Consider the following 16420-nt stretch of genomic DNA (forward strand, 5'->3'; position numbering starts at 1 on the left):
GAAAGAACTCGAGTCAACAATGTTATGCGGTATGGTATTCATGGTGGTCATTCTTACTCCGAAAAATGGTATGGGAAAATTGAAGCTTTACAATTTTTTAAGGATTTCTTGAATTTTCAAGAATGGAAGAAAGTTAGTTCCTTTGTTGGTCCGGTTTATCCTATTGAGGTAATCCATTTTTATTCTTCTGTCTCCGTAAAAAATAACGTGTTGCATGCTATGGTGAATGAATCCGAAGTTAAAATCTCCCTTGCCGATTTTTGTACTCTGTTTTCGGTCCCTGATGATGGGATCGAAATAAATCCGAGTGCGGAATGGGGAGATGTGATGGAGGAATAAAAGCTTAAAATTAAAAAGTCTTTTGATGTTGATGCTACGGGGTCGAGTAATATGCTTGCGGGGTCGTTCACTCCAAAATTGAAATTCATTCTCAATTTTGTTTGGAACACGGTTGTCGCGAGTAGGGGTGGTCGTGATAAGTTGTCGAGTTATGAGATGGTATTGTTGTCTAAGTGGCTTGAAGGATGCAAAGTTAGTCTTCCTCGTCTCGTGTTTCATAAAATCGTCCAAATAAATATTTCCGTCACCGAGGAAAAGTTTTACACTACTTTGGATTTGCCGTATGGTATGTGGGTCTCTCGGCTTTTGGAACAAAAAGGGATAATTGGGTCTTCTAGCTATGGTGTAATAGTCAAAGATGAGATGTGTCACACTCATCTTAAATTCATGAAGATTGGTGGAATAGGACCCGATTTGATGTTTTTGGCTAAGGGGAATGTGGTCTCGGTTGTTGAACAAAAGTTGGACTCGTTTATGGCGAGTATTTGTGAGAAAATGGATGCACAAAATAAGATGGTTGCGGAATTGGTCTCGGGTTTGGGTCAAGACAGGAATGAGGCTTCGGGTCCAAAGGGTTCGGATCTTGCCGAGGTATTGTCTTATTTGCATGGGTTGGAAGCTCGGGTTGATGCTATGGCTCAGGATGCGGCTAGGGCGGCTAAGGAGTGTGTCCGTCATTCCGGGTCATTGGCTAACTTAGCTAGTCAAGGAGGGGCAATATGGCGTGAAGGGAAGGCTATGCATGAGGATATGCGGGTTGTTTACGAGGCTACTAAAGCCTTGTCATTGAAAGTGCTCAATTTCGAGACGTGTCTCACGACACAAGCTAACCATATCCGCTCATGCTTTGATCGTCTTGACTCTCTTGAGTTTAGGACCCGTCCCGGTTATGTGAACCCAAATGTCGTGAAACGCGACTACCCTTAACCCGTCATCATCCTTACCTTGCTTTTCTTTTTATTAGACTTTCTATTTTGAATAATTGTCTAATTCGGCCCATTTTGGCTTGCTCTTCCATTCGGCCCATTTGGCTTTATCACTTGTCTCCTTATTCGGCCCATTGGCAATTAGACTACTTTGGTTTGTAGTACTCTTATTTTTTTTTATTGGCATGCTTAATGTAGATTATCTTCTCGTATTATAATCTTTCTTTGCATGATTAATACGTGTCTTGATCTATATCATAATGTCAAGAGGGGGAATAAAATTATCGTGACGTAAGTATTTGCCTAAGCTTGCTCCTTGTCAGAACCTTTAATCTCTTAAGGTCCTTAGATGCTATACTTTGTCTATTAGTGGATTGTTCTTGCGTTTGACTGACTATAACTTTTATAGTATTATGTTGAGGGGGAACGTTCACTTAGACACAAATCATAAGAGACTTGTCATCATTAAAAAGGGGGAATTTGTTGGACCATATAGATATATGATTAAGTTTTGATAATGAAAAGTGTGTGCTTCGTTTTATATATACTCTTGCTCGTAATTGTTTGTTTAGTCTTTGTTATATTGACTTAGGTTTACAAGTTTAGCAAGTAATGTTATAGCATTCTTAGCTATAACATTGAAGATTTGTGAGGCATCATTCAAGTAATGTTATAGCAGCTTGAGCTATAACATTGAAGATTCTTAAAGCGTCATAGTAACTGTAACAAGTTTCAAGTATGATGATCACTCAAGCAAAAGGCTAGATAAAGTCTTTAACAAGCTCAAGATGAAGAGCTTTTTGTCAAGATAAACAGAAGATCCTATCACTGAAGATCTCCAGGAAGATTAGCTAGTATAGGTCTTCATCTAATGACGACATCTTAAGAAAAGAATATTGGGAAGGTAAAGTTATAGCTATTTCACCTATAACTTTACTTACCAAACTTAAAGTTATAGCTATTTCTACTATAACTTTGGGTAGCATTTTAAATAGCACGATTTTGATAGTTTTAAAATCATTTTTCAAAGGATAGAATTCTTTAAACATATTTCGTAATCATATGTATCTATAGTGGAGTTGATATATGGGTTGTTATAATGGATAACTTGCATATCTCTATTGGTTAGTAAAATGACTTATGGGTCGTCATGCTACCTAGGGTTTGCTAGTTTATTTTAACCTAACCCTAATCCAAGAAGAGGGATTTTCGTCTAGATGGACACGGGCCTAGGGTTTCGGCCGCTGGCTTTGAACCCTTAGGTTTTACAAGTCCTCTAGTACAAGTAACCTATCTAATTAAATCTAGCTTATATTTTCATAAGATATTTTCTTATCTTAAATATATACATGATTTAATTTTTTTACTTATCTGAAAATCTTAAAGATATAGTTATAGAAAAATGTCACATGTTATATTTTATCATATATTTCAGATATAAAAGTGAAAAGTTGATAAAAATAATTTTTCTCATATTTTTATGGTAATAATTGTTTAAATCCGATAAACCGCAACATTGTTTTTCTCGATAAAGTTTTGAAATTTTTAACCTATGTTTTTGAGCATTATGAGTGTCATGGTATTTTTCCAGAATGTTCATGAGTTTAAATTTCAAATTTTGAAATTATTTGAAATTTTTATGATTTAATTTGAAGTTTATGACATAATTTTGTATTTTAGGTCCATTCATGGACAATATTAAGAAATCTAGGTTAATTATTGTCAAAATGTTAGTGGAGACTAATTTTTGACTCCTAAGTTGGTAAGGGTAATTAACTTGTACATAAATATGATTTTATGTAATTATTGTGATTTTAAAAGATTAAATCACGCAAATCCGTAAAAACCGATTAATATACGATATTGGCTCTTTAAAGGCGATTTAGCATAAAATTGGGCATGTTCTCATACATATTATAATGCTGCATTTTATTTATGATTGTCATTTTTAATTTTATGTAATTTTTGAATTATGTAATTTTACTTAGTATGACCTTAGTTTTAATTGATATTACCCGAAATGTATGGAAATATCGATTCGATTGTAATTTATTGTGATCTCGTATCACCGTTTTGTAATTTAATAGATTTATTTTTTCATTTTTAATTACAAATGTATAATAGGAAATTATGTAATTTATTTATTCCGGAGTACCTTGAAGACGGTGCCACTCGAGAAGGCGATCCATCAAAGAAAGTATTGCCTTGAAATGCGTGCCAAGATCGAAGTTCAAGGGACCAAAGGAGTTGGTTTCCGAATTTGTAATAGTTTATTAGATTTACTATTTTAGGAAGGCCATACTAGGATTTTATTTATGCTTTGCATTTTATTTATATGTTGCATGCATCGCTAAATCGCCATAACTAAAACATGCATTATCATTTAATCGAGTTTATCGACCCTGTCAATTACAATTATCGTAGTTCACCGCTTTAGTTCACTTAAAACATGATAGATAATAAATTTACATGACCTCTCGCTAAAATAAACAATTGAGACTTAGCCTTACCAAAAAGTAGAAACCATGAAAACCTATTTCGTGAGGGAGTGCACTCGGCCTTACCGGGGTACAAACCTTGTTACGTAGGGGAAGTCGGTGATAAATGTCTACCCACCGAATTTATAAAGATGAGGGTTGTATTCGGCTTTACCGATGCCCAAGTTGATGTAAATTTGGATCATGGACACATTTATTCGAAATTTGGGTTGAACTCAACGAAAGTATTCTCGACGGTTGCCGGATGTGTTTCGGGCTAAAGATAAATATTAATGTAAATTTATCGACCAAGAGTTCTAAAAGTAGAATCGATTAAAAGGTTAATCCACCGAGTTATATTGATAAGGGTTGTATTCGGGTTTACCGATGCCTAAGTTAATATGAATTTGGGTCTTGGAATCATTTATCAAGTTGGGTAGAGGTCACTAGATAAATGAAATAAAACTTGTTTAAATTAAAATTTACGAGTATTATTATTATTTTGAAAACAACAAATGTTTTATTCCTTCTATTTTCGTTTTGTAGACCACTTTTATTTCTCATAACAAATGGCCGCACAAAACACCAACGTCGCACCTAACACCAACGTCGCACCTCTCACTAATTTTTCATGGCTCCGATCCTTCATGGATCGTTGTAAACTTGAAAAGAGTGGGTCAAATTTCTCCGATTGGGATGCCCAACTCAAATTAGCCGCCCAAGGTGACGACAAGCTTCGTTACCTCACCGAGGCCTCTCCACCCGAACCTAATGCTATGTCGAGTGCTGCCACTAGGGAAGCATATGAGGCTTACCACAAAGAGTCCGCCGCTATGAAAAATGTGTTGATTTTTGCGATGGAGGCGGATATCCAAAGGAGAGCCTTTAAAATAGGCACCGCTTATGAAATATATTCCAAACTTTTGACAATGTTTTCGCAAGCTCCGAGGATCGTCCAATATGAGGCGGCCTCGGCATTCTTTGATCTCGATTTTAAGGAGGGCCAAAAGGTTAGCCCTCACGTGCTCAAATTGTTGGAGCTAGTCGAGACATTGAAACTTCAAAAGGTTGAAATCCCCAGTGAGCTTATTGTAGATAGGATTCTACACTCCTTATCCAAAGTCAAAGCATATGTTCAATTCCGGGTGAATTTTAACATGCAAGACAAGGACGTGTCTCTTGAAGAGTTGCACAAGTTACTTGTGCAAGCCGAAAGAGACATGGGGTTAAATGTTAACCCACCTAAGGACGTGCTTAATATAAGCACTAAGAGCAAGAGGAAGTTCAAGAAGAATGGGAAAAAAGGAAAGAGGCAAGCTCCCATGTCCACCAAGGCTAAGACTTTTGAAGCTAGCACGTCCAAGACCAAGACGGGTCCTCTTGATAAATGCCATTATTGTAATGGTGTTGGACATTGGAAAAGGAATTGTTCCAAATACCTTGGTGACATCAAAGCTGGAAAGTTCACTCCAGTAGGTAAATGACTATCCTTTCTTTTATGTTTCTAATTCAACTATGATATTTTGATACAAAGTTATGATAATGTATCCCCTTTTTATTGTAAATAGGGCCTCCTCCAAGCAAAGACAAAGGAAAGGAAAAGCAAGCTTGAGAAATCATCAAGGAGCTAGGAGTAGCTAGCAATGAAGCTTGGCTTTTTATTATTGTCTTATTTTAAGTTGTATTTCGGATTTTAGAACTATTTTGATTTCCGTGTTCGACATGGAAATGGTTGACCCTTTCTAAACAATGCTTGTATTTTAGATTATGGTGGCTTGGTTTGCAACCCAAGTCACCCCTTTTATCGTATTTCTTTGTTCTAAAAATTCGTCTTTATATGCTTGCACATAGAAACATAAAGCGATCCAATAGACAACTATAATTATGGGATTCATTATATGTCCACAAGCTTAAAGCTTATGTATGATCAATTATAAAGTGATGTTGAGTTGATGAACTCTCCTAAAAGAATGTCAATTACAAAGTACACTCATCAAATTTAAAATCTATTAGTCAATCTATGAGATAGTCCTCCTTATACTTCAAAATCATTATTTGTGTCTCATAAGCTATCTTTGAATATCTAGTGTATTTATTCTAAAGATAGAGTGGGAGAAAAATGAAGACACAAAGAATACAAAGAATAATTTGATTACTTGAGTAAATGAGATCTACGAAAGAAAGAATGATTTGTATACCTAAATAGATAGTATACACGAATAGATGAGATCTATGGTCTCAAATAGATGAGATCTACATGACAAAAGAGACCAAGTGAAGTAATTAAAAGAATATGTTCTCAAGATAACTACACGAGGAGACCAAAAGAAAGTTTTGTAAGAAAATGACTAAAGAAAAATCTTAACAAGAGATTTGGCTAGTTTATGAACAACATATGACCAAGAGTTTCAATATTGATATTTACTTAAGAGCCTAAATGAAACAAAGTTGCATCCTTGGAAATAAAAGAAATTTATGACTACAAGTTGCAAAGAAAGATATGCCGATATCTAAAGAGCTAAGTTAATTGTTAACCACACTAGTGTCATTACTTAACCTCATTGTAAAAATGAAATGGTTAAACCTCCTTCCGAAAAAGGGTATTTTGAGAAGGACGTGCATGAAATGGAATTTCACATTTAAATAATGACATTGCTACGTATCATTATAAAAATGAATGAGTTAGAGATTATAATATCTTTTCATAAGTTTAAGATTGAAATCTCTTCAAAATAGGTATTTTGAAAGGATATGTTGAGAACATATATGCTTTTAATCTTAATGACTTGGCAAAGCAAAATGTATTTCAATTCTTGAAATGTTTCGATTGAGTAGCCAATTGTGAAACATGTGGAATTAAGTGGGAGTTTCAAATTATCATGTGAAGACATGGAATTTAGTGGGAGCAATCATCTTGTAAAAATTATAACTCATTAGTCATTGAGAATGACGAGCTAGTACTATCTTTCACAAAGAAGTATTTGAGTTTTCAATTCTGGATGAAAATGGACTATGATGAATCTAATCACATCATGGAATGTTGGATAAGTATTAAGATATACACATCAAATCAACGAAAAACGTAGGTTATTCATCTCGATGAAAATGGAATTACCATAAGCAGTCATGGTCATTCATTGAACCCAAGAATGGTTGATCATATGATTAAAAATTACTAATGTTTCTGCCATTAGAATAATCATGAACATGTCCAATAATGAATCATATGCCTAAGAGCATGATGAGTCATTGGTAAGCCATAGAAGAATCGTTATGAATTATCGAGGAGAACTAATGAGCTATTCTAGTGTTTGACAGAACACTCTGTTATGTGACAAGAAGTTGCACATATTGAAGTTCGAAAACGCGTAAGGATTTATGAAGATCCTAAGCTAATTAAGCTTACAGAGAAATAAGAAGTTTGAAAGATACTTAGTTACAGTAAGAAGTTACTCCAACTAGTATTTTCTAATATGCTAGGACTTATGAGAAGTGCTAGGCTAATTGTCATGACAATTGTTGCAAGACCCCACAAAACGTATTCCTAGTGCATTGTGAGTTGGTAGAACACTTGATCAGTGCAAGTTATATTATCCACCACAATTTGTTGGTTATGTGATAAACAACAAGAAAGTTCTTTCAAGATAAAGAACCTAAACCTAGGTTGGGAACCTAGATGTGTACTTGGTAAGGTTTATGCTATGAGAGATAACATGAATATAAAGGAAAGTGCAATACAAGAAGTATGAACACATGAACACATGGCATGTTAAACTTCAATTGCAATCGACGAGTGTTTACACACTTACGATATACATCACAAGGGTGTAATATGGTATTGACTACCCAAATGTGATGTCGACATTCGTCGTTTGAGTTATTATTAACTCACCTTACACTTTTTTACATCCAAACGGGTTGTAGAGACAATTGAACCCCGTTAAAGTGAACACGGATTAGCATTGTATTCGCCCATAGTCACTTACATGAGGTGACGTCTCGAAGTGACTAGAGTGTGATGCGATTGATGGCAAGTTTAAATGCCATAGAGTCATATGAGATGACTAGTCGATCACATAGGCAGACTGTTAGGAACACTTTGTCGGAACTTATGACCGCTTATAAAGTTCTGGAAAATTTACATAGCCTGGTCGTGGCGAGAGCTACTATAGTATTCTAATGAGTCGATTCTTTTGACTAAAGATTGTTCGCCTAAGGTGGCACAGTTTCAGATTAACTTTGATTTATGTTACTACGACCTTCGTAAATGGGGTCAAATGGGCATATTTTGGGCTATGATGGTTGTGGCTAGTCGAAGGGAATAAGTGCGATAGGAATTGTCCACCCCTTGTCAGGGTTATAAAAATATCTCAGGTCCACTCGAGGAGTAATGAACTGGAAATGCGTGGCCCCACTCGGAAGGTAACCATGGTGGATAATTCCGGTCAATCAGTTATTCTCCAGATCGAGGAAACCACTCTCGATATGATCACTTGCAAGTACGACCTGAAAGATACCTTGCATTGAGTGGGAGATAGTAATAGGACAAGAGAATTGGTGACGCACGCTTGTCGAGGACAAGTGGGAGATTCTTGGAATATGTGTCCTCCGACAATAATGCGATCACAACTGTCGATCATGATGATCACATGTTTAAATCTCATTTTAAGAATACATGTGGGATGTAATATTTTACAGTCAACTGGTCCACACATATCGGTAATGATTGGCTGACTAGAGTTTGACATTACTGTCGTACGACGGTGGTGATCAGTTGATCCCCTTAGGTCATACCTAAAGGGTAACACACTTAATTGATTATTTAATTGATCATATGTCGATACGGGTTAATTAAATTGCTTAAAATTGACGGATAATTTTGTGAGTATTATTGACGCATCTTATTGTAATTCGATTAAATAAGATATGGTCTAAGTAATCAAATTGTTTTATTACTTAGATAAATTATTGTTTACGAAACAATTGAAACTGAATGAATAATTTATTATAAATAAAACACGTTGTGATTTATAATTGATAAACCATTTTTGGTACAAGTAATTATGAATTACTAAGTCGATTTTTGTACATGACGTATTTTTATTAATACGTTGATTTTTAATATGTTAAAAATACATTACATTGTGACATGTCATGTAACATGTAACATATGACAAATTGACAAATGACAAAATATAAAATGGACCTCCCATTTTATGTATGTGCCGAAAAATGGAGGGAGTATAATGTTTAAATTGTGTTAAATAATTAAGTGGAATGCAAAATGATTGCACACCTATTTGTAGCCATGCAAGTCTATTTTCTTGGGAAGAAAATGAGCTCATGCATTGGGCACTAGACACCCCTCCCCACCGGTTTTCAAAGGGCCATTATAGAGGTTTTTCTCTCTAATAATTCATTCACTACTTTACATTATAATTCTAGTGTAAGAAATATAATTTTCTCTCTACATCTTATGAAAAATTAGAGAGATAAAATCTCCAAAAATCCTTCCTCTTGACCGAAATTGCAAGAGATCAAAATAAATATTTTGGGTCAATTTTAGTAAGATTATTATTATTCTAGATCAAGTAATATTAATCTATTAAGAGGTTATCTTGGGTATTCCTCTTTGCGAGGGATTCTATCTTTGAATCCTTGTTCTTCCATTTGTAAGGAAAGCTCAAGAACAAGTAAGAAGGAGATCTTACTTGTGCCCTATAATCCAAAATTCCATTGTAAGAAAGATGATTTCTTCTCTATTTCTATTTATGTTTGCATGCATAAGATCTAGATTTAATTTTATGACTAAATTAAATGTCACATATATGAATATTTAAATAAATGAGAATATGAATTTCTAACAATAGCTTCACTAGCTATAACTTTGGCTTGAAGATGCTTAATGTTGAGTTTCAGGTCTGTGGTTATAGCTGCATTAGCTATAACTTTAGACTCAAGAGCCTTCTTCTCAGCATTTGTCGTATCTGAAGTTGTAGCCATATTAGCTGTAACTTTATATTTGAGCTTTTTGGCCTTTGCTTTAAGGAGGTGATTCTCTTTAGCAATATCGTGAATTTGTTCTTTTAAGTCTTTCAATTCCATCTCTTGTTCGTGACACTTATCAAGAGATTGTTCAAAATATTCAATTAAACCATTCTTAGGCAATTTCTTAACATTTTTCTTAAGTTCAAGATAACTTACCTCTTCTTCTTCTTCTTCTGAATCGGAATCTCCTAGGAAGCAGCAGTAGGAGTCCACGCTATCTTTATCATTGTCTGAGAAGAGGTCAAGACTAACGTTGCTTAGACATAGGTTAGAAACTTCTTCTTCTTCTGATGCTTCGTCGTCCTCAGGGTCGAGATCTCCCCGGCTTGATGTCATCATCACTAGCTTGAATTCCTTCTTGGTCTTCTCACGTTTTGCTTTGTCTTTAATTTTCTCCCATGTGGGACAATCCTTAGTCATATGACTGGATTCTCCACACTTGAAGCATCCTCTATTAGCAAACGTATTCTTTGACTAAGAAGTTTTCTTATTAGAGAACTTGTTGTTATTGTTGTTGAACGATTTTGCGTGCTTATTTCTGAAGATGCGTTTGTTAAATCGTTTAGCAAACAAAACCATTTCGTCCTCTATTTCAACATCTTCTTCTTCCTTAGAAGAAGCTTGTAAAGCCATGCTCTTAGTGTTACTGGCCTCGGCCTCATCGTCTTCTAAGACGAGTTCATGAGCTATGAGAGCACCAATAAGTTCTGCATAAGGAAGAGAAGTGAGATCTCTGACTTCTTCCATAACTATGACCTAGGGACGCCATTTCTTGGTTAGACTCCTAAGTACTTTTCTAGCAATATCCTCGGAGTCAAAAGTTTTACCAAGATTTTTGAGCTCATTGACTATAGTAGAAAAGCGTGCTGACATGCTATCAAGTGATTCATTCTTTTCCATTCTAAAAAGTTCATATTTTTGAATCAGCAGGTCAATGCGATATTTCCTTACAGCCGACGTTCCTTCATAGGCCAACTCAAGACCATCCCATATTTTCTTGGCCGAAGTGCAAGAGGAAAAACGATCGAATTCAATTGATGTCATGCCGTTTTGTAACACGCTTATCGCTTTCGAGTTTTTTTCAGCCTTCTTGTAATCAGCCTCAATATAGTCTTCTTCCTTTTTCTCAAAGGTAGTGCCTTTCGAAGATGCAACCAAAATTTTGTTTGGTCCAGTCTTGATGATCGTCCAGCACTCCCAATCATGTCCTTTTATATAGTGTGTCATCATGTTTTTCCAAAGTCCATAATTCTTCCCATCAAAGACGGGACACTTAAGATACTTTGAATCCATTTCACACGTGTAAGGTAGCGGAATAAAAATAAAATAAAAAGATAAAAAGATAGATGGATCTAGCCTCTTTGCGGTTAGGCAATCAAGAGCACGAGGCTCTGATACCAATTGAAGAGTCTATCACACCCGAAATACTCGAGAGGGAGGGTGAATTGAGTATTTAAAAACTTATGCCAACTTTTTATTTTATATCAATGATTAATTACTTAAAGTTTATTAATTAAACTTTAACTAATGAACTAAGTGATTATGATCGTAATTAAATGAACGAAAAGAAAAATTGCAAGGACAAACGATATTTGAAGAGGTTCAGCTCCACACGTCGAAGCCTGCGTCCACTATTCTAGATTAATAATTTTAGTACCTTTCTCCGGATTACAAAATTATCAACCCAACTCGTATAACTAACTCTAGCTATAACTCAATTTGAATATCACTAGATATTCAGTTTTGACTATCTTAAGTTACTAAGAAAGCACTTGATTGTTCTTCTAAGTGTTCACACAATTGAATGAGTAAGAAACGTACAACATGAAGTACTATTATCTTATGACGTAACCTTAAGAAAAATAAGCAAATTATAGAGCACGACTTTTCGCAAGATTTTCCAAACGCAAAACAATAAGAATAGCCAATTAAAAATTAAACTCAATTTGGTTTGCAAGGGATTTTTAATATTTCGAAAAGCTTGACTAGAATAAAGAATGATCATATGTATTTATATTAGAGGAAAGAACAAGGGTTTGCACGAAACCCTAGGATGCCGTGAGATAGGCGGTTTATCTCGCAAGAGATAAATCTCTATCTATTTCATAATTCAATCCAAGATATATTAGTTTAGGTAAATAAGATAAAATTGAATATTATTTTTCTATAACTATATCTTTAAGATTTTCAGATAAGTAAACAAATTAAATCATGTATATATTTAAGATAAGAAAATATCTTATAAAAATATAAGCTAGATTTAATTAGATAGGTTACTTATACTAGAGGACTTGTAAAACCTAAAGGTTCAAAGCCAGCGGCCGAAACCCTAGGCTCGTGTCCATCTAGACGAAAATCCCTCTTCTTGGATTAGGGTTAGGTTCAAATAAACTAGCAAACCCTAGGTAGCATGACGACCCATAAGTCGTTTTATTAAGCAATAGACATATGCAAGTTATCCATTATAACAACTCATATATCAACTTCACTATAGATACATATGATTTCGAAATATGTTTAAAGAATTTTATCCTTTGAAAAATGATTTTAAAACTATTAAAATCGTGCTATTTAAAATGCTACCCAAAGTTATAGTAGAAACAGCTATAACTTTAAGTTTGGTAAGTTTGGTGAAATAACTATAACTTTACCTTCCTAATATTCTTTTCTTAACATGCCGTCATTAGATGAAGACCTATACTAGCTAATCTTCCTGGAGATCTTCAGTGATAGGATCTTATCTTTATCTTTACCAAAAACTCTTCATCTTGAGCTTGTTAAAGACTTGATCTAGCCTTTTGGTTGAGTGATCATCATACTTGAAACTTGTTACAGTTACTATGACGCTTTAAGAATCTTCAATGTTATAGCTCAAGCTACTATAACATTACTTGAATTATGCCTCATAAATCTTCAATGTTATAGCTAAGAATGCTATAACATTACTTGCTAAACTTGTAAACCTAAGTCAATCTAACAAAGACTAAACAAACGAGTACGAGCAAGAATATATATAAAACGAAGCACACACTTGTCATTATCAAAACTTAATCATATATCTATATGGTCCAACAGATTTTACCGCCAAGAAATAAAGCATCATTTGGTATATGCCAGCTAATTACAATATGTTTCTTAGAAAATCTAGCTTATATTTCCATTAATTTAAAGGATTACAAGTTTACACATAAAGAGTATAAACTACCACCATACATAATAAACTAGGTAAATAACAATTAGAAGAAGAAATTTGACAATTAACTTAAGCCATGCCTCATTATTTTTGAGTTCTACGATATCCATGGTTAACTTCTTGAATTCTTCTTTTGCCTTCAATATTTCACTGTCATTTCCCCGCTTCGATTTTTCAAATTGATATAGTATACTTCTCACTTGAGTAATCTCGATATCCATGCTCTTTTTCTCATTCACTAACCTGTTTATAACCTTCCTCTGCCACTCAGTCATTGGTTCATCGCATCCACGCATTTTAGTCTCGGGATTATAGAATTTGCAAGTAAGAAACTTTCTTCCCGGATTTTGCAAAGTCCAAGAAGTCCACAATGTTGCCGGAACTGAGCAATTACATGTCCCTATTGAAATAGATTAAGAAGAAGAGTTACCACTTGACATAATTTGATTAATAAGAGAGAGAGAGAGAGAGAGAGAGAGAGAGAGAGAGAGAGAGAGAGAGAGAGAAATAAAGAAAGAAAGGAGGTTATTTAAAATAATGTTATTCAGCAATTACATAATTTAACACGGTTCTTATAAGAATCTGGTAATTATAGTATTAATATCTTCGAATTTCCATTTATTTTTAGAGGTGTTTATGATCTAACACGGTTATTATGCACTACCGTAGTCATTATATTATATGTTATTGTTTCATTCATTTGTCTGTTCGCAAGTTAATTAAAATCTATATTAATAAGCATTTGCATGTAATAAAGAGTAGAACAATATATTAAAACAAGCATATTATACAATGGCGTAAAAAAAACAATACAACAAGGGGAAAAAAAGGAAACACAATAAAAAATAAAAAACCACAAAAACAAACAGCTAACTAATTAGTATATTAATCAAACACCCTAACAGGAGTTTGACTAGGAGCTGGGTACTGAGGATAAACATTATTATAAATCAAGCGTACTACATCGGCATCAAGATGGGGATCAAAATGAGGCACTTCTTCGTCATCCCATGATTTCGGTACATTAATAAAATTGCGGAATGAGCCTTCTCATCAGATGAGCGTCCTCAGCGGTGGCAACCCATAAGTGAGGCCCAACATGAACATAATGATCCTTAGGGTCGTCGCTATAATAGTCACTTTTGCCCCTTTGATGGTCACGTGATGCATACCTTGCAGCGAGTTGTTTTGCTTGGCAAATATCGTCAAGACCATCCCCTCGAAACACGATCAGAGCATATCCAAGAAACCCACGACCAAAAGTCCAAGCCGGGTAGATTGCCCTAACATTTGAAAACCCATTCTCAATGAGGATGTCCCTCAATGGGTTAAGAGACTTAGAAGCTGGATTCCCAACAGCATCGCGTATGACTGGGAGATTGTGAATGATGCACGTAATCGGGTTGATATAGCGGGTTACCGATTGCTGAGAAGGTGCGACTGCAGATGATAAAGACGACGACATTCTTTTAATTATTATATGTATGTATATGTAGATTATTAAAAAAGTGAAGTAGAAAGGTTAGTAATAATAACGTGATTCTTATTGTTACTGCAAATGTGATGCTATTTATAGTATAATAAAGCTATAATTAATTAGATTAATTTCATCCATACGTTACATTCAAACTTGTATTAATTATGCATGCATACATGAGGTGAATAATGGTCAAACTACCAATAATAATAGGGCATGCATTGGTAAAACTACAAACTTTTCAGTTTTGGATCTGTATTTAAAACGGTTATAAGAAAAACCGTTGTTTATTGGTGTAATATGACAACGGATTTACAAAAAACCGTTGTTGATATATGAAATATGATAACGGCTTAACAAAGAACCGTTATCTTTTTGTGTTATACATACGGTCAAAGAATCAATACTGGAACTTTGAATCAGAAAAAGTAAAAATTACAGGGCATGCATTAGTCAAATCACAAACACTAGAAAATCACAGATAATTAAACAATTTTTTTTAAAAACGGATTCTGTCCAACCGTTGTTGGAATGTGAAATATGATCACGGCTTAACAAAGAACTGTTGTCATTTTATGTTATACATATGGTCAAACACGCAATACTGCAACTTTGAACCAGAAAAAGTAAAAATTACAAGGCATGCATTAGTCTTGTTAAGTAACTGTACCGTTGTGTTTTTACTAATTGGACAACGGTTTTTTGATAACCCTTGTGTTTCTGGTTAAGTAATTGGACCGATTCTTATTTAGCTTTTACCGTTTCCACTTTCCAATTCTTAACTTATTAAGTTTCCAACTCTTATCTTAATATTATACCGGTTCTAATTTTTTTTTTATTTTTTTTTTATTTTATTTTTTTTGTATGAATAAGCTTCTCATTATAAAAGGAGAAAAAAAATTATACAAAGCCGACCACTAAAAAAAAAAAAAAAAAAAAAAAAATTCTTTATAAACTACGGAATCATTTGAGTAACCACCTCTTCTAAAAGGGAGTCACTTATTTTTGCATATAATCTAATGGATACAAAGTATTTGATTTGGTTAACCAAGTTCTCTGCAGTCCTAGAGCCACGATCGAACAGTCTCCAATTTCGTTCCTGCCAAATGAGGTACACAGCAGCAGCAATGCAGCATCTGGCCCATTTCTTTCTCCACCCCTTTCCCTTGTACCTAGATAGCCTAAGCAGCTCCTGCTTAAGGCTTAGAGGCGTGCGTGTGAGACCCAGCCAGAGCAAAACTCGCTGCATCACATCGCACGAGTAGGGGCAGGCAAAGAACAAGTGCCCGATATTTTCCAAATCAGCCAAACACAAGGAGCATCTATTAACAAGAACCATGCCTCTTCTGGTGAGATTATCAACTGTGGGAAGCCCATTCTGAACAGCCATTCTAGTAATAACAGCATGTCTAGGCATTACAACTGGATCCATGAGAGGTCTCGCCCATTGAAGGTTAGGGTGCCTACCATGAAACAAAGGATAGATCATATGTAGCATTAGTTTACCTATATTACCCCAATCCCGTATCAGGTTTTGAGCGATAACAAGTGAGCCTGTCTGAGATATGAATTCATCCCGTGTGTGCAGGAGGGTCTTCCAGAAAGTGGACGTTGTCTGACCAGGTGCCACTGTCCAAAGATCGTTCCCCTGGATGAGATAATTTTTACACCAAATTACCCAGCAGGTCGAGCATTCTTGGTGATTTTCCAGAAAAGTTTCATCAGTAGCGTTTTGTTCCAGCTCAATATTTCCCGAAAATCGAAGCCTCCTTGCTGTCTAGTCCTACAAACTTTACTCCACGCAAATAAAATCATCTTTCTACCAGTTTGGTAGTTCCATAGAAACTGCCTGCATAATCTATCCATCTCCTGAATCACTCCCTTAGGAAGAAAAAAGCAAGCACACCAGAAATTCTCGATACCAAAAATGACCGAATTAAGGAGCTGCACTTTACCCGCA

The sequence above is a fragment of the Silene latifolia genome, chromosome Y, assembly GCF_048544455.1.
Source record: "Silene latifolia isolate original U9 population chromosome Y, ASM4854445v1, whole genome shotgun sequence".
Lineage (NCBI taxonomy): Eukaryota > Viridiplantae > Streptophyta > Magnoliopsida > Caryophyllales > Caryophyllaceae > Silene > Silene latifolia.